Source organism: Salvelinus namaycush, chromosome 15 (assembly GCF_016432855.1).
Source record: "Salvelinus namaycush isolate Seneca chromosome 15, SaNama_1.0, whole genome shotgun sequence".
Classification (NCBI taxonomy): Eukaryota; Metazoa; Chordata; class Actinopteri; order Salmoniformes; family Salmonidae; genus Salvelinus; species Salvelinus namaycush.
Window position 1 is genome coordinate 41,159,180 of NC_052321.1, and position 25,495 is coordinate 41,184,674.

General features: G+C 42.5%; 1 pseudogene; it reads right to left on the reverse strand.

Moving 5' to 3' along the window:
• The window catches only part of LOC120060084, a 149,590-nt pseudogene that overhangs the window by 18,304 nt on the left and 105,791 nt on the right, over positions 1–25,495 (reverse strand).

A 25,495-nucleotide genomic window follows, 5' to 3' on the forward strand; every position in this document is an offset into this window, starting at 1 on the left:
GTGTAAAGCATGGCCAGCCGTAGACAAATGCTTATTGAAATTCTCAATTATCATGGATTTATCGGTGGTGACAGTGTTTCCTAGCCTCAGTGCAGTGGGCAGCTGGGAGGAGGTGCTCTTATTCTCCATGTCCTTTACAGTGTCCCAGAACTTTTTGGAGTTTGTGCTACAGGATGCACATTTCTGTTAGAAAAAGCTAGCCTTTGCTTTCCTAACTGCCTGTGTATATTGGTTCCTAACTTCCCTGAAAAGTTGCATATCGCGGGGGCTGTTCGATGCTAATGCAGTACACCACAGGATGTTTTTGTGCTGGTCAAGAGCAGTCAGGTCTGGAGTGAACCAAGGGCTATATCTGTTCCTGGGTCTACATTTTTTAAACGAGGCATGCTTATTTAAGATGGTGAGGGAAGCACTTTTAAAGAATAACCAGGCATCCTCTACTGATCTCTCTTTTGACGAACATATCAAGACTGTTTCAAGGACAGCTTTTTTCCATCTACGTAACATTGCAAAAATCAGAAATTTTCTGTCCAAAAATGATGCAGAAACATTAATCCATGCATTTGTTACTTCTAGGTTAGACTACTGCAATGCTCTACTTTCCGGCTACCCGGATAAAGCACTAAATAAACTTCAGTTAGTGCTAAATACGGCTGCTAGAATCCTGACTAGAACCAAGAAATTTGATCATATTACTCCAGTGCTAGCTTCCCTACACTGGCTTCCTGTTAAGGCAAGGGCTGATTTCAAGGTTTTACTGTTAACCTATAAAGCGTTACATGGGCTTGCTCCTACCTATCTTTCCGAGTTGGTCCTGCCGTACATACCTACACGTACGCTACGGTCACAAGACGCAGGCCTCCTAATTGTCCCTAGAATTTCTAAGCAAACAGCTGGAGGCAGGGCTTTCTCCTATAGATCTCCATTTTTATGGAACGGTCTGCCTACCCATGTGAGAGACGCAGACTCGGTCTCAACCTTTAAGTCTTTACTGAAGACTTATCTCTTCAGTAGGTCATATGATTGAGTGTAGTCTGGCCCAGGAGTGTGAAGGTGAACGGAAAGGCTCTGGAGCAACGAACCGCCCTTGCTGTCTCTGCCTGGCCGGTTCCCCTCTCTCCACTGGGATTCTCTGCCTCTAACCCTATTACAGGGGCTGAGTCACTGGCTTACTGGTGCTCTTTCATGCCGTCCCTAGGAGGGGTGCGTCACTTGAGTGGGTTGAGTCACTGACGTGATCTTCCTGTCTGGGTTGGCGCCCCCCCTTGGTTTGTGCTGTGGTGGAGATCTTTGTGGGCTATACTCGGCCTTGTCTCAGGATTGTAAGTTGGTGGTTGAAGATATCCCTCTAGTGGTGCGGGGGCTGTGCTTTGGCAAAGTGGGTGGGGTTATATCCTTCCTGTTTGGCCCTGTCCGGGGGTATCATCGGATGGGGCCACAGTGTCTCCTGACCCCTCCTGTCTCAGCCTCCAGTATTTATGCTGCAGTAGTTTGTGTCGGGGGGCTAGGGTCAGTTGGTTATATCTGGAGTACTTCTCCTGTCTTATCCAGTGTCCTGTGTGAATTTAAGTATGCTCTCTCTAATTCTCTCCTTCTCTCTTTCTTTCTCTCTCTCGGAGAACCTGAGCCCTAGGACCATACGTCAGGACTACCGGGCATGATGACTCCTTGCTGTCCCCAGTCCACCTGGCCTTGCTGCTGTTCCAGTTTCAACTGTTCTGCCTGCGGTTATGGAACCCCTACCTGTCCCAGACCTGCTGTTTTCAACTCTTAATGATCGGCTATGAAAAGCCAACTGACATTTATTCCTGATTTATTATTTGACCATGCTTGTCACTTATGAACATTTTGAACATCTTGGCCATGTTCTGTTATAATCTCCACCCGGCACAGCCAGAAGAGGACTGGCCACCCCTCATAGCCTTGTTCCTCTCTAGGTTTCTTCCAAGGTTTTGGCCTTTCTAGGAAGTTTTTCCAAGCCACCGTGCTTCTACACCTGCATTGCTTGCTGTTTGGGGTTTTAGGCTGGGTTTCTGTACAGCACTTCGAGATATTAGCTGATGTACGAAGGGCTATATAAAATAAACTTGATTTGATTTGATTTGATACTGTCGGAATGAGGTCAATATCCTTCCAGGATACCCGGGCCAGGTCTACCCTGTCTGTCAACTCTAAACACATTATAACCCTCAATATTAATATCAGAGTCCAGAAAGTCCCCAGAGATCCAAGTTTCAGTCAATACAAGAATGTCTGGATTCATCTGCATAGCTCAGATCTTGATGTAATCCAGTTTAGGAAGTAAGCTCCTCATGTTCAGATGCATCAACCCAGGTCCTTTACAATGTTTAAAGTCACATGGAGTCTCCAACTCAAACAAGCTACGTCCAATAGGCAGTTGCAGGCCCTGTCTGAGGGTGGATATTGATATAGTTAGTATGGCTATAAGATTACATAGAACTGCACCATTTGGTCTATCCCTATTAGTAATAGAGGAAGGAGTATAAATTGGTATTACTTTTCCAAGGTTAGCACCATAGGGCCTGAGGCCGAAGCCAATGTCAATATGGGGAACTCTCAGAGTAACCAATGACGGAATGTTACAAACTGACTTACATGAGCTTAGGTTGCTATCGTGCAACAGACCAGGCCCTCTATGATTTGAAAACCGATTGGATATTCAAGTTTATGGAATTCATATTTGAACTAAAAGCACTGGGTGAGCAGACCACAGTGGGTTTCTCTTTTGAGCCAACAATAGCAGATCTAAGAGTGGAGTTCAAATGAATGGATACAAGATCACAACTGACAACACCCCTGGTAGTATAGACAACAGTACGACAATAACATTTAGAAAGGATGGGAGGCCTTACCTGAGCGGGGCTTGGTCTATCTCTGAATGTATTTGTATTTTCTTCGTATGGGTGCCCCTGGTGTAAAGGACTTCAGCATTAAAATGAGTGCTAACAGATGAAGGAAAGCGTCTCATCAAAAGCTGAAAGAAAAGGTCAAAAAAAAAAAAGGAATATTTTGTTAAATACGACGTTCCGATCGCTCCCCATCAATTCTTTGGCCCAAAGGGTTCCCAAAGTTCCCATAGACCCAAATCCGCGTGTACAGTATATCTCCTGTTTTGGGCTAATTAATGACACTCCCTACTCAGAATTTCATGAGAAGGCTTTGGCCCATGGCAATATGTTCCTGCAACTCTGCTGTTCTAGTTACTGTCCTGACATGCCAAAAATAGTTTCCAAAGAAACTTTAGTCACGAAAGAACATTTTCTAGAGAAACTTTATCTGTGACAAAGACAGATTACACAATCCAAAGAACCTCAAGAGCATAAGGTAAGTGCCCTAGTAAAAAATAATTCCCTTCAAAATATTGTTCTTGGAATTGTGGGTGACGTAGTCTCATGAAACTTCCTCTGTCATAGTCAGAACCCAAATCAGGTCACACTGGGAGGGATTATGCTGGATCCACCAGGGACACAAAAAGCATGACAGGGTTGAGGGTGAAGTCAGGCAGCATGATGTTCTGTAGAACAAAAGATCTATCCACACAGTTTGCAACCTGGAGCTTTTTGGGTGCTTTTGATATACATGAGGTGCATTGCGGAACACTCACAATTATTTTGGTGTGTGTGTGCGTGCGCGTATGTGTGCATGTGGAGTGTTCTGGTGTGTGCCCACGGCTATGTTAAGTATGCAGCTCCCTCTGGATATGAGTCCAAGCAGAGGGAGGGTGTTATAGCTATGGCTACAGTACAAAGACTATAGAGGAAAACTGCAAAGAACTTGGGAGCTTAAAGCACACAAACACAAAAGCACACTAAGAAATACATTTGTGGAGGCACACATAGATCATAGAAGCACATACATAAAGACACATGTGCAATGCACATTACAAACACAGACAAAGGCACTTGCATTCACAAGGGGCACACATGCACACACACACACACACACACAAACAAACAGACCCAAACATTGCGCTGCCGCAGCCTAAAACTGTCTCTCTCCGTTTATTTTTTTTGGGGCTACCAAATCGGCTTTGGTTTGGGGGCAGAGATGGTGCCCACTCAATTATTTTATGTAATGCTGCAGGCTTTCTGGTTAGATCTCATAGAACGACTCGGTATGCTCAGGTTCAGACCAGCAAAAGTGGAGATGAAAAGAGAGAGAAAGAAGAAAAAAAGAGATATAACAGCGAGGCAGGAAAATGAGGAAGGAGAAGGACGGAAGAGATATGGTCCGTCAATCTAAACCTTTTAGATGGCTAAAACTTGTAGATGACTTGTAGATAACTGGCATAACCATGTCCATTTAACTTTAAATAATGTAATGATTTGAGTAATGGCATTTAATTAGAGGCTAAAGTCCCTTTAAAGATGCACTCTGTGATCTTAATCACAACACATTTGTAACATATTGAATGAATTGGATTCGTAACATATCACACAAAATGGATGATGTAGTACACAATTGGATGACATAGCACACAAAAAACAGGGACCACTTTTGGCTCATAAGCAACACTTTAAAAACTACTGGCTGAAATTCTGAGTGTATCTTTAAAAGAGTTCAGCACTACAGTACAGCCTGTCCTTATTCAAGTGGCTACTGAATGTACTTTTGAATAACGACAATAAATGTTCAGGTTTTTGTATGGCACATTTCAATATCCCAAGGGCTTCACTTCACAGTCAATCAAAGAGGAACGGTCCTTTTGAAGATACAGAAGTAGGCCTACATGCATTCAGAAAACACTGCTGTCCGGAAATCAAAACCTCATCCACAGCATGTCAATACAAGTATCGATGTGAAGTGAATAAACACAAATGTGTAGGAGAAGAAACTCTTAACACCTTTCCAAATCAATGCGAGGAAGAGTGGTGAATGTATTTACGTCTGAGCAAACTAACGTACAATCTAACATACAATAGCTACAGCCCTATGTATAGGCAAATATGTGGGTGTCAGTGGAGTAGCTATACAGTTTCTCTCACTGGAACTGCTGGTCTGTTTTAAAAGAGAGATAGGAGAGAGGTAGAACAAGTAAGAGATAGAGGTATAACATTAAGAGTGAGAGTGAGTGAGTGAGTGAGAGAGAGGTGTAACATCATAGCTTTGGGGGGGAATCTCATATCCCGGAGCTACCGTGTCTCTCTGAGGAAAGAAAGGGAGAGAGAAGGAAGTGAGATATCAAATGGCTTTAGGAGTGACGGAAGAGAAGAGAGAGCAGAAGAGAGGAGAGAACAGCCCTATGTGTCGTTCTTTCTCTCTCACACTCACTTCAATCGAGTGGGAGCGACCTCACTGTGTATAGTAGCGGCTCTTGGCTCCTCTTTTAAGTCCCACTCTCTCCCGCTCCCTTTGAGGCTACGCCAGCAAGACTGACTGGGAGGCAAGAGAGAGATCAGAAGCGGAGGGGAGAAGCAGGGGAGCGAAGAAGGAGGGAGTGAGAGGGAGAGGAGTAGGGAGAAGACAGAGGGAGAAATTAAGAGGAGAGAGGGATGATGGGAACAAGAAATAAAGGGAGAGAATCATGAAACATGAAAACTGAAAGAGAGAGAAGAAAGGAAAGAGAGAACACAAGCTGTCAAATTTTTCAGATTTATTTTATTTTTCTTTGCCGGGTCATCTTCAAGGGAAGGGGGACATCAAGCCGGGGCCAAAGTGGAACGAGTACACAAGCAAGGGCAGAGGCAAAACCAACAGAGCCACAGGCATAGAGAACACGCACAGTACATCACAGACATATGGTTGCTCGCGCACGCACGCGCGCACACACACTAACACACACACACACACACACACACACACACACACACACACACACACACACACACACACACACACACACACACACACACACACACACACACACACACACACACACACACACACACACACACACACACACACGCACACCCAAAGTACCATGACAATGCTACACTCAAGCAAGCATGCATGCATAAACATACACTACCATTCACAAGTTTGGGGCCACTGAGAAATGTCCCTTTTTTCCTTTTTTCCATTTTTCCATGAAAACATACATGAAATGAGTTGCAAAATGAATAGGAAATATAGTCAAGAAGTTCAAAGTTATAAATAATGATTTTTAATTGAAATAATAATTGTGTCCTCCAAACTTTGCTTTCATCAAAGAATCCTCCATTTGCAGCAATTACAGCCTTGCAGACCTTTGGCATTCTAGTAGTCAATTTGTTTAGGTAATCTGAAGAGATTTCACCCCATGCTTCCTGAAGCACCTCCCACAAATTGGATTGGCTCGATGGGCACTTCTTACGTACCACACGGTCAAGCTGCTCCCATAACAGCTCAATAGGGTTGAGATCCGGTGACCGTGCTGGCCACTCCATTATAGACAGAATACCAGCTGACTGCTTCTTCCCTAAATAGTTAATGCATAGTTTGGAGCTGTGCTTGGGTCATTGTCCTGTTGTAGGAGGAAATTGGCTCCAATTAAGCGCCGTCCACAGGGTATGGCATGGCGGTGCAAAATGGAGTGATAGCCTTCCTTCTTCAAGATCCCTTTTACCCTGTACAAATCTCCCACTTTACCACCACCAAAGCACCCCTAGACCATCACACTGTCAAGCACTCCTCCAGCATCTTTAAATTTCTTCTGTGTCTCACGAATGTTCTTCTTTGTGAGCCGAACACCTCAAATTTAGATTTGTCTGTCCATAACACTTTTTTCCAATCTTCCTATGTCTAGTGTCTGTGTTCTTTTGCCCATCTTAATATTTTATTTTTATTGGCCAGTCTGAGATATGGCTTTTCTTTTGCAACTCTGCCTAGAAGGCCAGCATCCCGGAGTCGCCTCTTCACTGTTGACGTTGAGACTGGTGTTTTGCGGGTACTATTTAATGAAGCTGCCAGTTGAGGACTTCTGAGGAGTCTGTTTCTCAAACTAGACACGAATGTACTTGTCCTCTTGCTCAGTTGTGCACCGGGGCCTCCCACTCCTCTTTCTATTCTGGCTAGAGCCAGTTTGCGCTATCTGTGAAGGGAGTAGTACACAGCATTGTACGAGATCTTCAGTTTCTTGGCAATTTCTCGCATGGAATAGCCTTCATTTATCAGAACAAGAATAGACTGATACGTTTTAGAAGAAAGGGCTTTGTTTCTGGCCATCTTGAGCCTGTAATCGAACCCACAAATGCTGATGCTCCAGATACTCAACTAGTCTAAAGTAGGCCCGTTTCATTGCTTCTTTAATCAGGACAACAGTTTTCAGCTGTGCTAACAATTGCAAAATGGTGTTCTAATGATCAATTAGCCTTTTAAAATGATAAACGTGGATTAGCTAACACAACGTGCCATTGGAACACAGGAGTGATGGTTGCTGATAATGGGCCTCTGTATGCCTATGTAGATATTCCATAAAACATCTGCCATTTCCAGCTACAATAGTCATTTACAACATTAACAATGTCTACACTGTATTTATGATCAATATGATGTAATTTTAAAATGGACAAAACATTTTATTTTATTTCAAAAACAAGGATATTTCGAAGTGACCCCAAACTTTTGAACGGTAGTGTATGTTGTACAAAAAAAAGTCAATTATGAATTAGTTTGTCTTAGTTAAGTTAAGAACAAATTGTCATCCAATAGGCTTTGATAAAATGTCCAATATCTCAGTCCACGTGGAGATTCTGTAAGAGTTATATGGAGGCCAATTAGATGATGGTCCGATCGCATTTTTTAAAACTTTTGATGCCAGCAAGAACGAGACTAGGAAGGAATCAAGGCTAGTTTGATTAAGCCTCTGCCATGTATATCTCACTAGGTCAGGGTTTTTCAACCTCCATATATCCACTAATTCTAATGTATCCATGATCTGTGTGATCTCCTTAAGAGCTTGAGGGTGATAGTTTGTAGAATGATTTCCTTTAACTTCTTATGGCTGCAGGGGCAGTATTGAGTAGCTTGGATGAAAGGTGCCCAAAGTAAACGACCTGCTCCTCAGTCCCAGTTACTAATATATGCATATTATTATTAGTATTGGATAGAAAACACTCTGAAGTTTCTAAAACTGGTTGAATTATGTCTGTGAGTATAACAGAAGTCATATGGCAGGCAAAAACCTGAGAAAAAATCCAAACAGGAAGTGGAAATTCTGAGGCTGGTCGAGTTTCAACCAAGATCCCATTGAAATCACAGCGAGATATGAATGAGTATTCACTTCCTACGGTTTCCACTAGATGTCAACAGTCTGTAGAACTTTGTCTGATGACTCTACTGTGAAGGGGGGGTCGAAGGAGACAGGATTTAGTCACCACTGCCATGAGGTGACCGTTCGTTCACCATGCGCCTTCACATAAGAGGGAGCTCCGTTCCATCGCTCATCTGAAGTCAATGTAATTCTCCGGTTGGAACGTTATTCAAGATTTATTTTAACAACATTCTAAAGATTGATTCAATACATCGTTTGACATATTTCTACTGACTGTTACGGAACTTTTGAACATTTCGTCAGGTTTTAGTGAACGCGCTTCGTGACTTTGGAATTGTTTACCAAACGCGCTAACCAAAGTAGCTAATTGGACATAAATAACAGACATTATCGAACAAATCAAGCATTTATTGTGGACCTGGGATTCCTGGGAGTGCATTCTGATGAAGATCATCAAAGGTAAGGGAATATTTATCATGTAATTTCTGGTTTCTGTTGACTCCAACATGGAGGCTAATTTGACTATTGTTCTAAGCTCCGTCTCAGATTATTGCATGGTTTGCTTTTTCCGCAAAGTTTTTTTGAAATCGGACACAGCGGTTGTATTAAGGAGAGGTATATCTATAATTCCATGTGTATAACTTGTATTATCATCTACATTTATGATGAGTATTTCTGTTGAAACAATGTGGCTATGCAAAATCACTTGATGTTTTTGGAACTAGTGAATGTAACGCGCCAATGTAAACTCAGATTTTTTGTTATAAATATGAACTTTCTCAAACAAAACATGCATGTATTGTGTAACATGAAGTCTTATGAGTGTCATCTGATGAAGATAATCAAAGGTTAGTGATTCATTTTATCTCTATTTCTGCTTTTTGTGAAAGCTATCTTTCGCTGGAAAAAATGGCTGTGCTTATTGTGGTTTGGTGGTGACCTAACATAATCGTTTGTAGTGCTTTCGCTGAAAAGCATATTTGAAATCGGACACTTTGGTGGGATTAACAACAAGATTACCTTTAAAATGATAATAGACACATGTATGTTTGAAGAATTTTAATTATGAGATTTCTGTTGTTTGAATTTGGCACCCTGCACTTTCACTGGCTGCTGTCATATCGATCCCGGTAGCGGGATGCAGCCATAAGAAGTTTTAAAGAAAAAAATATTTGTCCAGTACGAGGTGAGTAATCACTGTTCTGATATCCAGATATCCTTTTCGGTCATAAGAGACGGTGGCAGAAACATTATGTTTTTTATTTTTTTAAATCAAATAAAGCGAAAAAACACAATAGCACAATTGGCTAGGAGCCCGTAAAACGGCAGCCATCTCCTCCGGCAGAATGATATTCCCTGATGGATTAAATTGTTGTTCTTTTCTCATCAATCTACACACAATACCCCATAATGACAAAGCAACAACAGGTTTTTAGAAAGTTTTGGGGTTTAAAGTTTAAAGTTTAAAAAAACAACAACTGAAATATCACATTTACATAAGTATTCAGACACTACTCAATACTATGTTGAATCACCTTTGGCAGTGATTACAGCCTCGGGTCTTCTTGGTTATGACGCTACAAGCTTGGCACACCTGTATTTGAGGAGTTTCTCCCATTCTTCTCTGCAGATCCTCTCAAGCTCTGTCAGGTTAGATGTGGAGCGTAGCTGCACAGGTCTCTCCAGAGATGTTCGATCGGGTTCGAGCTCTGGCTGGGCCACTCAAGAACATTCAGAGACTTGTCCTGAAGCCGCTCCTGCGTTGTCATGGCTGTCTGCTTAGGGTCGTTGTCCTGTTGAAAGGTGAACCGTTGCCCCAGTCTTAGGTCCTGAGCACTCTGGAGCAGGTTTCCATCAAGGATCTCTCTGTACTTTGCTCCGTTCATCTTTCCCGTGATCCTGGCTAGTCTCCCAGTCCCTGCCGCTGAAAAACATCCCCAGGAAAATAACCTCTCACTCAACGTCAACAAAACAAAGGAGCTGATTGTGGACTTCAGGAAACAGCAGAGGGAGCACCCCCCTATCCACATCGACGGGACCACAGTGGAGAAGGTGTAAAACTTCTAGTTCCTTGGCATAGACATGACTTACAAACTGAAATGGTACACCCACACAGACAGTGTGGTGAAGAAGGCGCAACAGGAAGGCCAAAAAGATCATCAAGGACAACAACCACCCGAGTCACTGCGTGACCACCCTGCTATCATCCAGAAGGCGAGGTCAGTACAGGTGCATCAATGCTGGTACCGAGAGACTGGAAAACAGCTTCTATTTCAAGACATCAGACTGTTAAATAGCCATCACTAGCACATTAGAGGCTGCTGCCCTATATACATAGACTTGAAATCACTGGCAATTTTAATAACTGAACACTATTCACTTCAATAATGTTCACATATTTTGCATTACTCATCTCATATGCATATACTGTATTCTATTCTATTCTACTGTATCTTAGTCTATGCCGCTCTGACACTGCTCGTCCAAATATTTATATATTCTTAATTCCATTCCTTTACTTTAGATTTGTGTGTATTGTGTGTATTGTTGTGAAATTGTTAGATATTATTTGTTAGAAAAAACTGCACAGTTGGAGCAAGAAACACAAGCATTTCGCTACACCCATAATAACATCTGCTAAACACGTGTATGTGACTAATAACATTTGATTTGGTTTGACAGCATGATGCTGCCACCACCATGCTTCACCGTAGGGATGGTGCCAGGTTTCCTCCAGACGTGACACTTGGCATTCAGGCCAAAGACTTCAATCTTGGTTTCATCAGACCAGAGAATCTTGTTTCTCATGGTCTGAGAGTCCTTTAGGTGCCTTTTGGCAAACTCCAAGCTGGCTGTCATGTCCCTTTACTGAGGAGTGGCTTCAGTCTGGCCACTCTACCATAAAGGCCTGATTGGTGGAGTGGTGCAGAGATGGTTGTCCCATCTGGAAGGTTCTCCCATCTCCACAGAGGAACTCTAGAGCTCTGTCATAGTGGCCATCGGGTTCTTGGTCACCTCCCTGGCCAAGGCCCTTCTTCCCCGATTGCTCAATTTGGCCTGGCGGCCAGCTCAAGGAAGAGTGTTGATGGTTCCAAACTTCTTCCATTTATGAATGATGTAGGCCACTGTGTTCTTGGGGACCTTCAATGCTGTAGACATATTTTCCCCCCAGATCTGTGCCTCGACACAATCCTGTCTCGGAGCTCTACGGACAATTCCTTCGACCTCATAGCTTAGTTTTTGCTCTGACATGCACTGTCAACTGTGGGACCTTATATAGACAGGTGTGTGCCTTTCCAAATCATGTCCAATCAATTGAATTTAACACAGGTGGACTCCAATCAATTTGTAGAAACATCTCAAGGATGATCAATGGAAAAATAATGCACCTGAGCTCAATTTCGAGTCTCATAGCAAAGGGTCTGTATACTTACATAAATAAGGTATTTCTGTTTTTTATTTTATTTTTAACACATTTGCAAAACAGTTTTTGCATTGTCATTATGGGGTATTGTGTGTAGATTGATCAGGATGTAGATTGATGAGGCCATTTTTGTATTTAATCCATTTTAGAATAAGGCTGTAACGTTACAAAATGTGGAAAAAGCCAAGGCCTCTGAATACTTTCTGAACGCACTGTATGTTCATATTATAGTAAGGTCTGCTGTGCAGCCCTCTCTGCTCCATCTCTCACCCCCCCCAGCACCACACGGCCCCCCCTTCCCGCTCTCTTCTGTCATGCCTTTAGCCTCCTTCTGTCCACCCTCCTCACTCAACTGGCGAAGGACGACCCTGAATACCACTGCAGCCTGGTCCAGCACATGGGCAAGGTCATGTGCCAGACCAGGTCATGTGCTCGACACACACACACACACACACACACACACACACACACACACACACACACACACACACACACACACACACACACACACACACACACACACACACACACACACACACACACACACACACACGCACACACACGCACACGCACACGCACACACACGCACACACACACAGCTGAGTGGGCATGCTTCTCCTCTTGATTGTTTGGTATTCTCATCCTCATTGGAAAAAAATATGGCACAAATCTGTAATTGCAGTTGGAACCCAATTCACTTCCTGAATCAATTTCCTGAATCAACTGACCAATGATATAGACCCTGGTGCTATTTTGCACGATCAGAGAGTACTTCAACGTAGAGTGTGGAGAGTGCAGGGGACTAACTAGATCAAATCAAATTAAAGTTTATTTCTGTCACGTGCGCCGAATACAACAGGTACAACCTTACAGTGAAATGCTTACTTACAGGCTCTAACCAACAGTGCAAAAAAGGTATTAGGTGAACAATAGGTAAGTAAAGAAATCAAAACAACAAAAAATACAGTGAAAAATAACAGTAGCGAGGTTATATACAGTAGCGAGGCTATAACAGTAGCGAGGCTACATACAGGCACCGGTTAGTCGGGCTGATTGAGGTAGTATGTACATGTAGATATGGTTAAAGTGACTATGCATATATGATGAACAGAGAGTAGCAGCAGCGTAAAATAGGGGTTGGTGGGGGGAGGGGGGGCACACAATGCAAATAGTCCGGGTAGCCATTTGATCATCTGTTCAGGAGTCTTATGGCTTGGGGGTAAAAAACTGTTGAGAAGCCTTTTTGTCCTAGACTTGGCTAAAGTGTGCCCTGGTTAAAGTGTGTGATTTTGGGCTGATTTCTATGTATTACTTTGCCATGCGGGGGAGAGGTTGGCCCTGTAGGGAAGGTGGATAGGGTAACCTGTGACAGCACACCTGAAGACATCTGTGGAGGAAGAGAGGGACGGGAGAGAGAGAAATGAGGGGAGAGAAAGATGGAGGAAAGGAGAAACAGAGAGCTAGAGAGCAAAGAGGACAAAAAGGGAGACAGGGATACATGGAGAGAGAGACACAGGGAGACAGCTAGAGAGAGAGACAGCGAGAGATAAAGAGAAGGTAAAGGGAGAGAGAGAGAAAAATGGAGGACAGAAGAAACCGGGAAGAAGTAAAAAAGAAAAGGGAGACAAGGACATGGGGGAGACAGAGAGAGTGAGGAAATTTGAGGGAGAGGAGGGATGAAGAGAGAGAGATAGAGGGGGAAGAGGCGCCTTAACCTGGTGTGACGGGGCGTGCACTTGCAAAAAACATCTCCAGAGATTCATCCGAGCACAAACATCCAGACCAGGCAGGCTGGAGGGGGGCCTGGGGTCAGGAGAGGGGATGTACATACCTAACACTCTGCCCGACACACACGCACACACACGAGCATACGCACACACAAACTCATGTCTATTTTGATGTGATTTATTTTGTCATGCCTCTTCATGATGCCCAGCCCACATGGGCTTATAAGACACTGTATTCGCTGTATCCAAATACAATTATCATACTTATATATGCGCACACATGTACATACGTACATGCATGTTGCATGACGCAACAGGAACTGGAATTCGTCAAACCAGTTTTTCTTCTTGTTTTTAGCTGATAGGAGTGGAACCCGGTGTGGTCGTCTGCTGCATTAGCCCATCCATGACAAGGATCGACGAGATGTGTTCCAAGATGCCGTTCTGCACACCACTGTTGTTCTGCGCAATTATTTGTCTGTTTGTGGCCCGCCTGTTAGCTTGCACGATTCTTGGCATTCTCTTTCGACCTCTCTCATCAAAGAGCTGTTTTCACCAACAGGACTGCCGCTGACCGGATCTTTTTTGTTTGTCACACCATTCTCGAGAAACCCTAGACACTATTCTGCGTAAAAAGCTCAGGAAGGCGGACGTTTCTGAGATACTGTATCTGGCGTGCCTGGTACCGACAATCATACCACGCTCAAAATTGCTTCGGTCACTCGTTTTGCCCATTGTAATGTTCAATCGAATTGTAACTGAATGCTTCGATGCCTGTCTACCTGCTTTATATAGCAAGCCCACGGACATATGACTCTCTGTAATAGCGATCCATTTTCGTGAATGTGGTACCTAATAAATACCTAATAAACTGGCTGGTGAGTGTATATGGAGCTGTCTACAGCCCACATTAATGGAGCTAAAGAAAACACTGAAGCAAAAAACCACTTACTGTTCAATGCTGGGGGACAGGTAGAGTTTAAAGAACACCTGGGTTGCATCTGCGTCTTCGAAGCTTAAGGAGAGAAGGGCCACGTCTTCCCCAGGGTCCAACAATGTATCCTGGGGGAAGGGGGGGAGGGGGAGTTAGTACTCACAAAGAAGTCTCATTTCACTTCTGCATGACTGATATGAATTCAACAAATCAATGTGAATGAAGTTAATTAAAAGCTCCCCCCATACTGTAGGACATTTGGATTACAGCTGAAGTGAGCTGTACTTCAGTAATAAGTCAAGTTCAACCCAACCATGTCCAGTTTAGCCTAGCTCAGCTACAGTAAGGCCAAATTCCCAGTCTAAGACTGATTTAAGTAAATCTGAGTATGTGTTTGAAACAGACACACAAAGAGAGAGGGCAAGAGAGAGAAAGAGAGAGAAAGAGAAGAAAAAAGAAAGATAAGAGACCAGGATTTGTTTCACGCCGCGTTAACTACAACAGCCGCAGCCGATTAGCGGCGCTGATGACTGGGATCACCAACCATGTGTGAAAGAGAGAAGCCACTCGAAGCCGCTCTAGATGAGCCGATGATGCCGATCCATCTCTTCAAGGTTTTGATTCATTCCCCCCATTCTCTCTGTATCTATTGGTCTTTTTTCCTAGAGCTAGGCCCACCCTGTGACGGATTGTCATTAGCACGATCTGACATTAAGCACGGCTCGGGCTAACCGAAAGAGGGCCGGGGCGTTTAAACAAATGTCTTACAGTCGGTTTGAACTCATCCATTTGGGCTAATCACTGCCCTTCGCGGCAAGAGGGAATCTCCCTCACCACCATACGGTATCGGTTAAGGGACAGCGCTACCAGTTCGTTAGCCAGGCGACTCAACACGGCCAACTCCGTAACCAAAGCAGGCACAATGAGTTCTGTTAAGAGGAGATGAAACTGCCTTTTCTTTGATAGGCGCGAAACGGTTGACTGTGTGCACTCCCTCATTGGGCAGTTTCTGAGTTAAAGTGTGTTAATTGTGTCATGTGTAACCTAATTTCTATTGTGGTTGTTTTTTTTAATTTCAAGTGTTTTAAATGAGGCTTGAGCGAGTTGGATACATGACTCTTTCACATCAAGGACTCCCTCTCTGGCCCTGAATGAAGATGGCCACCACACTGCCCACGTACGTTGGGATTTCCATACCACTGTTTCAAAATTAACCATCTGAATTAGTGTTGGTGGCTCAGTTTTTGTATTTCAAAAACAACGTGAATTTAGTTGTCAGAATCCTCTGCAGGCAGGGGGAAAGTTCCCTTCCATCTAGCCCGAGCAGAATAGAGTGACACACAACACACAACATGAAGCCATACTTCTTCCCAAATCATATTAGTGTGTGAATGTGTGTATGTGTGTATGTATGTGTATGTATGCCTGTGTACCAACAGCCACAACAATGAAGATGGCAACCTCATGTCGAATCCTGTCACTCGTCAAAGAAAATAGCATAGAGGGGGAAAGAAAGGGGGATGTGGGGTAAAAGAGAATAGGGTGTCTGTCTGGCATCCAAAGGTGTTGCTTGATTGAATCAGCTCGCATCAACATAGTGGACGTCTGCATCAATAAGCAACCACACTCCCTCCCCGAGTTGCGCTTCTGGGCTGCTGCAATTTACTATTTGGAATGGACTGGAATACATGGAAAGGTGGGGGAGGAATGAGACGAGGGGGAGATAAGGCACAGTTGTTTCCTCCAGTTTGTCACTGTCAAGTTCAGGCCCGTCAGTCACTGGCAAGGTGATATAATGGATATTTATTTTAGAGCAAAACTTGCGGAGAGAGAAGGAATTTGCAGAAGGTGAGAGTTGGGGTGAAGTTGGGGTCCTCGTGAAGGTTTTGTTTTAGACACAGAGTTCCTTTTGTCCCAAAGGAACTGACAAAAGTCATAAGGCATCACGGAAACAGACACAACAGACGAGGGAGGCCCCTGACCTGTCCTGTTTAAAGGAAAAAATATTTTACAAGGTAGGCCAGTTGAGAGCAAGTTCTCATTTACAACTACGACCTGGCCAACATAAAGCAAAGCAGTGCGACAAAAACAACGACACAGAGTTACACACGGGATAAACAAACGTACAGTCAATAACACAATAGAAAAATCTGTATACAGTGTGTGCAAATGAAGTAAGGAGGTAAGGCAATACATAGGCCAATAGTGGCGAAGTAATTACAGTTTATCAATTTACACTGGAGTGATATACATGCAGATGAGGATGTGCAAGTACAAATACTGGTGTGCAAAAGAGCAGAAAAACAAAAACAAATATGGGGATGAGTTAGGTAGTTGGTTGGATGGGCAATTTACAGATGGGCTGTGTACAGCTGCAGCGATCGGTAAGCAGCTCTGACAGCTGACGCTTAAAGTTAGTGAGGGAGATATAAGTCTCCAACTTCAGTGATTTTTGCAATTCGTTCCAGTCATTGGCAGCAGAGAACTGGAAGGAAAGGCGGCCAAAGCAGGTGTTGGCTTGGGGATGACCAGTGAAATATACCTGCTGGAGCGTGTGCTACGGGTGGGTGTTGCTATGGTGACAAGTGAGCTGAGATAAGGCGGGGCTTTACCTAGCAAAGACTTATAGATGACCTGGAGCCAGTGGGTTTGGTGACGAATATGTAGCGAGGACCAGCCAACGAGAGCATACAGGTCGCAGTGGTGGGTAATATATGGGGCTTTGATGACAAAACGTGATAGACTGCATCCAATTTGCTGAGTAGAGTGTTGGAGGCGATTTTGTAAATGACATCGCCGAAGTCAAGGATCGGTAGGATAGTCAGTTTTACGAGGGTATGTTTGGCAGCGTGAGTGAAGGAGGCTTTGTTGCAAAATAGGAAGCAGATTCTAGATTTAACTTTGGATTGGAGATGCTTAATGTGAGTCTGGAAGGAGAGTTTAGAGTCTAGCCAGCCACCTAGGTATTTATAGTTGTCCACATATTCTAAGTCAGAACCGTCCAGAGTAGTGATGCTAGTCGGGCAGGCGGGTGCAGGCAGCGATCGATTGAAGTTTTATTTTTGCCGCTATCAGACACTACTGATTTATGCTGATACATATGTTTTTGCATGAGTACAATCCCCCTGTGCATCCAAGCCTCCCAGCGGTTTTGGTTGCACTTTTGAAAAAAAATATCCTTCTGTAAGAGTTTCCTTTTGTAAGGCCAAAATCCTGACTTGCGATATGCATACATAACTTTAGAACGCGTTCAGAACATCATGAGGTATTCCAGGGACACCAGGAATTCTCCAATCACGAGTTGGCGAGTGACAGAGGGGTAACGTACAACTTCTGTCTTCAATCCCTTACAACCACATCAACCTTCAAGTTTGGTCTGAAGATGATTAGTGTGGAAGCTTACAGCCTCACACTGCGGTGCATATCAGAAAGCTGGGTGCAATCTCTAAGGTAGGATACAGAATACAGACAGTCCTACCCATTTGGCCACTCTTCTGGCATTAGTTTGGGAGACTATCACAAGGCCTTGATTTACCAAACCAAGACCTGAAGATGGGTAATGTAAATTTCATTTATTTAGTCAGGGGAGCCCAATGACCAGCGTCTCATTAACAATGTAGCCCTGAGGACAACAATTTTACAAATTAAGTAAGAACAAGACAAGGATTTGTATGATTGAGCAGAGTTTTTACTATTGATGTTGGTAGTAAACAAGTAGTCAAAACACTACAGCCAGTGTTGGGGAGTAACAGGTTACATGTAATCCATTACACGTAACTGATTACAAAAAAATGAACTGTAATATGTTACCAGTAAAAATATCGTAATCAGATTACAGATACTCTTGAAAGACTACATGATTACTTACTAAGGATTACTTTTAAATTCATAAAGGAATTTTGCGAAACAAATATGAATAGGTTTTTGTAGGCAACAGGGCAAGCTGCCTTCCAATGTTGTGACTGCTATCAGTATCAAAGATTATACGACCAACTTTAATATACGCTTGGAGGTAAGGACGACAGAGGTAGTGTAGCCTACGGGCGATACGGATATCACTAGGGCCTGTTATTGATATATAGAGTGCATTTGGAAAGTATTCAGACCCCTTGACTTTTTCCACATTTTGTTACGTTACAGCCTTATTCTAAAATGGATTACAATATTTTTTTCCCTCATCAATCTACACCCAATACCCCATAATGGTAACGTGAAAACAGGTTTTTAGAAATGTTTGCAAATTTATTACAAATAAAAACAGGAATACCTTATTTACAGAAGTATTTAGACCCTTTGCTATGATAATTGAAATTGAGCTCAGGTGCATCCTGTTTCCATTGATCATCCTTGAGACGTTTCTACAACTTGATTGGAGTCCACCTTTTCTGGATTTTTTTTTCTCATTTTGTCTGTCATAGTTGAAGTGTACCTATGATGAAAATTACAGGCCTCTCTCATCTTTTTAAGTGGGAAAACTTGCACAATTGGTGGCTGACTAAATACTTTTTTCCCCCACTGTATATATGTGTATATGTATGCATGCGTGTATGGATAAATATATTTACCCCAAAAATATATGGGGGACTGGAAATGATGCAGACAATTACATTGATGGAAGCAACATTCTTTCCGCAATATTAAGCTGATCCACCCATTATAACAAAAAACAAGCCATGAGGTCGAAGGAATTGTCCATAGAGCTCCGACACAGGATTGTGTCAAGGGCACAGATCTGGGGAAGTGTACCAAAACATTTCTGCAGCATTGAAGGTCCTCAAGAACACAGTGGCCTCCACCATTCTTAAATGGAAGAAGTTTGGAACCCCCACGATTCTTCCTAGAGCTGGCCGCCCGGTCAAACTGAGCAATCAGGGAAGAAGGGCCTTGGTCAGGGAGGTGACCAAGAACCCGATGGTTACTCTGACAGAGCTCCAGAGTTCCTCTGTGGAGATGGGAGAACCTTCCAGAAGTACAACCATCTCTGCAGCACTTCACCAATCAGGCCTTTATGGTAGAGGGGCCTGACAGAAACCACTTCTCAGTAAAAGGCACATGACAGCCTGCTTGGAGTTTGCCGAAAGGCACCTAAAGGACTCAGACCATGGGAAACAAGATTCTCTGGTCTGTTGAAACCAAGATTGAACTCTTTGGCCTGAATGCCAAGCGTCACGTCTGGAGGAAACCTGGCACCATACCTACGGAGAAGCATGGTGGTGGCAGCATCATGCTGTGGGATGTTTTTCAGCAGCAGGGACTGGGAGACTAGTCAGGATCAAGGGAAAGATGAACGGAGCAAAGTAAAGAGAGATCCTTGATGAAAACCTGCTCCAGAGCGCACAGGACAACGACCCTAAGCACACAGCAAGATTTTTTCCAAAACTTTACTAAGGGTTGGTAACAAGCTGATTGGTCGGCTGTTTGAGCCAGTAAAGGGAACTTTACTATTCTTAGGTACTGGAATGACTTTTGCTTCCCTCCAGGCCTGAGGGAACACACTTTCTAGTAGGCTTAAATTGAAGATATGGCAAATAGGAGTGGCAATATCATCCGCTACTATCCTCAGTAATTTTCCATCCAAGTTGTCAGACCCCGGTGGCTTGTCATTGTTGATATACAACAATATTTTTTCACCTCTTCCCACACTCACTTTACGGAATTCAAAATGACAATTTTTGTCTTTCATAATTTGGTCAGTGTTTGTTGCTGGTATGTCATGCCTACATTTGATAATCTTACCAATGAAAAAAAATCTTTAAAGTAGTTGGCAATATCAGTCAGTTTTGTGACGAATGAGCCATCTGATTCAATGAATGATGGAGCTGAGTTTGCATTTTTTCTCAATATTTCATTGAAGGTGCTTGAAAGCTTTTTACTATCATTCTGTATGTCGTTTTTCTTTGTTTCATAGTGTAGTTTCTTCTTCTTTTTATTCAGTTTAGTCACATGATTTTTCAATTTGCAGTATGTTTGCCAATCATTTGTGCAGCCAGACTTATTTGCCATTCCTTTTGTCTTATCCCTGTCAACCATAACATTTTTCAATTCCTCATCAATCCATGAGAATTTAACAGTTTTTACACAATATTTTTTTAATGGGTGCATGCTTATTGGTACTTGGGATAAGTAATTTCATAAATGAGTCAACTGCAACATCTGTTTGCTCTTCAATACACACCACGGGCCAACAAATATTCTTTACATCAACAACATAGGAATCACTACAGTGAATCATATAAAGTGCCTACAGAAAGTATCCTTTGACTTGTTCCACATTTTGTTGTGTTACTCACCAATCTACACACTATAATGACAAATTGAAAACAGGTTTTTGGAAATGTATTGTAAATGAAATATAGAAATATGTAATTTACACCCCTGAGTCATTCCATGTTAAAATCACCTTAGGTAGCGATTACAGATGTGTGTCTTTCTGGGTAAGTCTTTAAGAGCTTTGCACACCTGGATTACACAACATTTGCCCATTATTTCCTTCAAAATTCTTCAAGTCCTTTTAAATTGATTGTTGATCATTGCTAGACAACATTTTTTAAAGTCTTTCCGTAGATTTTCAAGCAGATTTAAGTCAAAACTGTAACTCGGCCACTCAGGAACATTCACTGTCTCCTTGGTACGCAACTTCAGTGTAGATTTGCCTTTGTGCTTTAGGTTATTGTCCTGCTGAAAGGTGAATTCATCTCCCAGTTTCTGGTGAAAAGCAGACTGAACAGGGTTTTCCTCTAGGACTTTGCCTGTGCTTAGCTCCATTACGTTTCTTCTTTTTATCCTGAAAAACTCCCCAGTCCTTAACAATTACAAGTATACACATAACATGATGCAGCCACCACTATGCTTGAAAATATGGAGAGTGGTACTCAGTAATGTGTTGTATTGGATTTGCCCCAAACATAACGCTTTGTATTCAGGACGAAAAGGTAATTGTTTTGCCACATTACTTTAGTACTATATGTACCCTTCTTTGCGAGGCATTGGAAAACCTCCTTGGTCTTTGTGGTTGAATCTGCGTTTGAAATTCACTTCTCGACAGAGGGACCTTATAGATAATTGTATGTGTGGAGTACAAAAAATCATGTGAGTCCATGCAACTTAATATGTAACTTGTTCAGCAAATGTGTACTCCTGAACTTATTTAGGCTTGCCATAACAAAATGTTTGAATACTTTTTGACTCAAGACAGTCAGCTTTTAATTTTTTATTAATTTGTCAAACAGAATTCCATTTTGACATCATGGGGTATTGTGTGTAGGCCAGTGAAAAAAATCTAAATTTAATCAATTTAAAATTCATTTTGCAACACAACATAATGTGAAAAAAGTAAAGGGGTGTGACTACTTTCTGGAGGCGCAGTAGATGGTAAACAGTAGGGGGCCTAATTGACCCTTGTGGGACCCCAATGTTATAGTAGAGAGAGTCAGACTGAGTGTCCCCCAGACAAACCCGTTGGCTTCTGTTTGTCAAATAGAAATACATCCAACTAATGGCTTCAGGAGAAACATTAAAGGAGGATAGTTTGGATAGGAGGACCTCATGATTCACAGTATCAAAGGCCTTTAAGATCCAGAAAGAATGTGCCAATATATCACTCATTATTACTTAAAGTACTACATAAATCACTACTGGTTTACTACACATGTCAATAGCAATCAAGTAGTAAAACCAGTAAGTTTTGTGTAGATCTTGTGTAGTATTAATGAGTGGTAATTCAGTAGTACTATTTCATGAGGGTGAACCAAACGTACCTACTGTAACGTCAGGAGAATGATGGGTGTAGAGTCAGGCGCAGAGAGCAGAAGTTTCACGGGAAAAAACGCTTTAATGTCCACAGTTAAACAGGAACAGGTACAAAAGGGGTGACGCCAAAACACAGGCGCAAACACAACCCAAAGACCACTGTGAAATAAACTGGACAGCGAAAACCCAAAATCAATAATCCACCTCCGACGTAACATGACAACCAATAAGCCCGCACAAACACTAGCGGGCGAAACAAAACTAAATAGTACACCTCCCAACACCCCAACAAGGAACAGGTGAAAACAATTAGACAAACATAAACGAAAAGGAAAAAGGGATCGGTGGCAGCTAGTAGACCGGCGACGACGACCGCCGAGCGCCACCCGAACGGGAAGGGGAGCCACCTTCGGTAGTATTCGTGACACCTACTCATTTTAAGCTGTATTATTATAGCTAGAAAGTAAGCAATATATTTCTTGTAGAAAGAAATGCATTTAAATAAGAAAATATATTTTAAAGTGTGAGCTTTTAATGCCAACTGCAAACTACTGAAATGAAAACAAGAGGCTCAAAGCTCTCCAAATGTAAGAGCAAAGAATGCCTCTATGCATTTGTTTATACACAGATTATATGCTTTTAACAGCAATACACTTGGGGCCAAGCACTGTCTGCTTAACTAAAGAGCGGAAAAGCTAAGATCATTAAAAAATCCCTTCACAGGCCATAGCAGGGCTCTCCATGGGGAGTAATGAGTCGCTAAAATGACCCCGGTTGGAGAAATGCGCATCAGGGGGGACTCCTTAGGGGAGTGGGTGGATGGGGGCAGTTCCTTACTACACACCCTGGCAGTATGTGAGTCAGCCCCAAAAACTGGGATTGAGAGAGAAGATGAAGGGTGTATGTATGTGTGTGTGTGTGTATGAGTGGGGAGTATAGGCTGCTCCACTCCACTGCTAGCCTTGCTCGCTCCTCTCATCCGCCTTTCTCGCTCTCCCTCTCTTTCCTTCTTCTCGTTCCATTCCTCCGTCCGTTGATGCCCAGCCTGTGGCATCTCTTCTCTGTGACATGTGACAGGTTGGAGATGTGACAGCTGTCCTTACGCCAGACCATGTCCGGCCAAAGTCACAACACAAACACACACACACTAAACAGACAAGGCTCTCGAAAAGGGCAGTACGGAGGTAAGGGCTCTTGTTCGTCTTACTTGCCCATCTTGAAATGTCACGGGCAACGTGATGGGGCAGCTTGAGTGACAAAGGGGTTATTGCGTAAGGACGAGGGCAGCTCCTGGGCTTGCTTTGAGATTCTCTGTCCGTCCGTCTGTATGTTGGACACAGTGTTTCACCCCCACCACGCAACCTGCCAGTCAACATTCTAGGAGGAAAGTACAAATCTTGAAGTCTACATTGAGATGGTAATGAGCTGATCTTTTTTTTCTCAAAATATGTAGGTGGGAGTCTGGGAGATTTTAAGGAGCTCTGACATTTCAGTTGGTGCTTGGAGCTAAATGGATCCTTTGCACGAGGGACACTAAACCAAGCAAAAATTTCTGAATTTGTCAACTGGATTTTGTATTTATTAAGTGGGGAATCAAAATTGTCTTACATTTTCCTCCATTGAAACTACAAACAATTTGATGACAAATTATTCAAAATTATGCTGTTGCACCCTTATGACAGTTCTGCGTCTACTTCATAAATTGCTTACTGCCGATGACCTTGTCCATTTTGCTGAGAACTCATAACCAATGTTCTCTCTAAGCCCCGGGACTGCCACGCAGAGCGCAGAAGAATGGTGCGAGATTGAACATCACTCAACTTTCTAGAGTTTTCCCTGTTAGTTAACACTATCAACGTTTTGCTTTACTGTGGCAATTATGATCGAATCAATGCAATATTATATTAACCTCGACACCGGTGCCCCGTACATTGACTCTGTACCGGTACCCCCTGTATATAGCCCCGCTATTGTTATTTACTGCTGCTCTTTAATTATTTGTTATTCTTATCTCTTACTTTGGGGGGGGTATTTTCTTAAAACGACATTGTTGGTTAGGGCTTGTAAGTAAGCATTTCACTGTTGTATTCGGCAAATGTGACAAATATAATTTGATATTAGCCACTTTCAATGCAAATGTCTTTTTTAAATTAACCTTTATTTAACTAGGCAAGTTAGTTAAGAACAAATTCTTATGCCTAGGTTAAATTAAATAAAAAATAGTGAGTTATTAGCCCAGTTATAGATCATTTCTAGTCAGCAATAGTGGGGTTTTTGCTTCCTACAAGAGCACAAATCGTGTACATTTCTAGACATATTTGAAAAACAAGTCAGGTAAAGATCTTTTTTTTTTGTCTTAAAGAGGCAGTTTGGATTTTGAGATGGGCTTGAATAAGCTAAGTAGCCAATAGGCAGAGGGTATAATTTGTCTGATTCTTTGTAATAATTGTTTGGGAATAATAATGCATTTTATTTTGTAAAGTGATTTCTTGCATCAAACAACATTTTCAGTCACCTTGTCTGAAGGACAAGTGGATAAGCAGGTTGTCAAGCCCTGGATGTTTTTTTTCTCCAAAAGTCTCATGGAATGTAGGCCTACATTGAACACCACACATTGGCTGCTACTGTAGGCTGAAATGATAGAACAGCTATTTCCATGTTAAAATGTTACGGGATGAATTCTCTCCATTGTTTTTGATGGTAGACCACTCTGATAGGCCCACATTATGATCAAATAGCCATAGTAGCCTACTTGGCCACTGTTAAAACTAACTTAAAGCGGGTACAGCAGTAAACGCGCAGGTGAAGTTGCAAAGACTTTTCACAACGTTCAAGTTTGCACTCAGCAGACCTGAAATTTGCTCAGTGCTGAAAAAATAGAGGGAACATTGCTCATAACTGCAGTGTGCTATTAGTTAACAAAGCAGTGTCTCGTAGAGCAATTTTCATTCCACTGTCTTCCATAGCTTTGATGTTGAAATGACATTTTCTCATTAAGAGGAAGCACACAGGAGGGGATATTGGAAGATCATTGCCATAACAAAATAGTTAAATTAGTTTTTCCAAGAATGGGTGAATAAGATGGAAGATATAAGAATATTACTATAGTTTCACCGTCTACATTATAGCACAAAACTCAATCAACATACGTCTTTAAATAGTCTTCTTTACAATTTTATTCATAAAAAATGTAAGGCTATAATGCCATGCATATTCAAGAGACCAAGCTTTCAACTGATTGAAAAGATGTCCAAACAAATAACGCAGATTGGAGATACAGAGCGACATGTTTTGTGTCAGAGGTTCATAGGCTTGATGGAAGCTTTGTGCCACAACGCCCTGAGGCGGAAAAGCGTATATCATAGTGTCAAGGTGGCTGTTACCAACGCATGTCTCATCGCATGAAATGTTCTTTTCTCACAGAGTTAGGAGGGGAGTTGAGGACATGA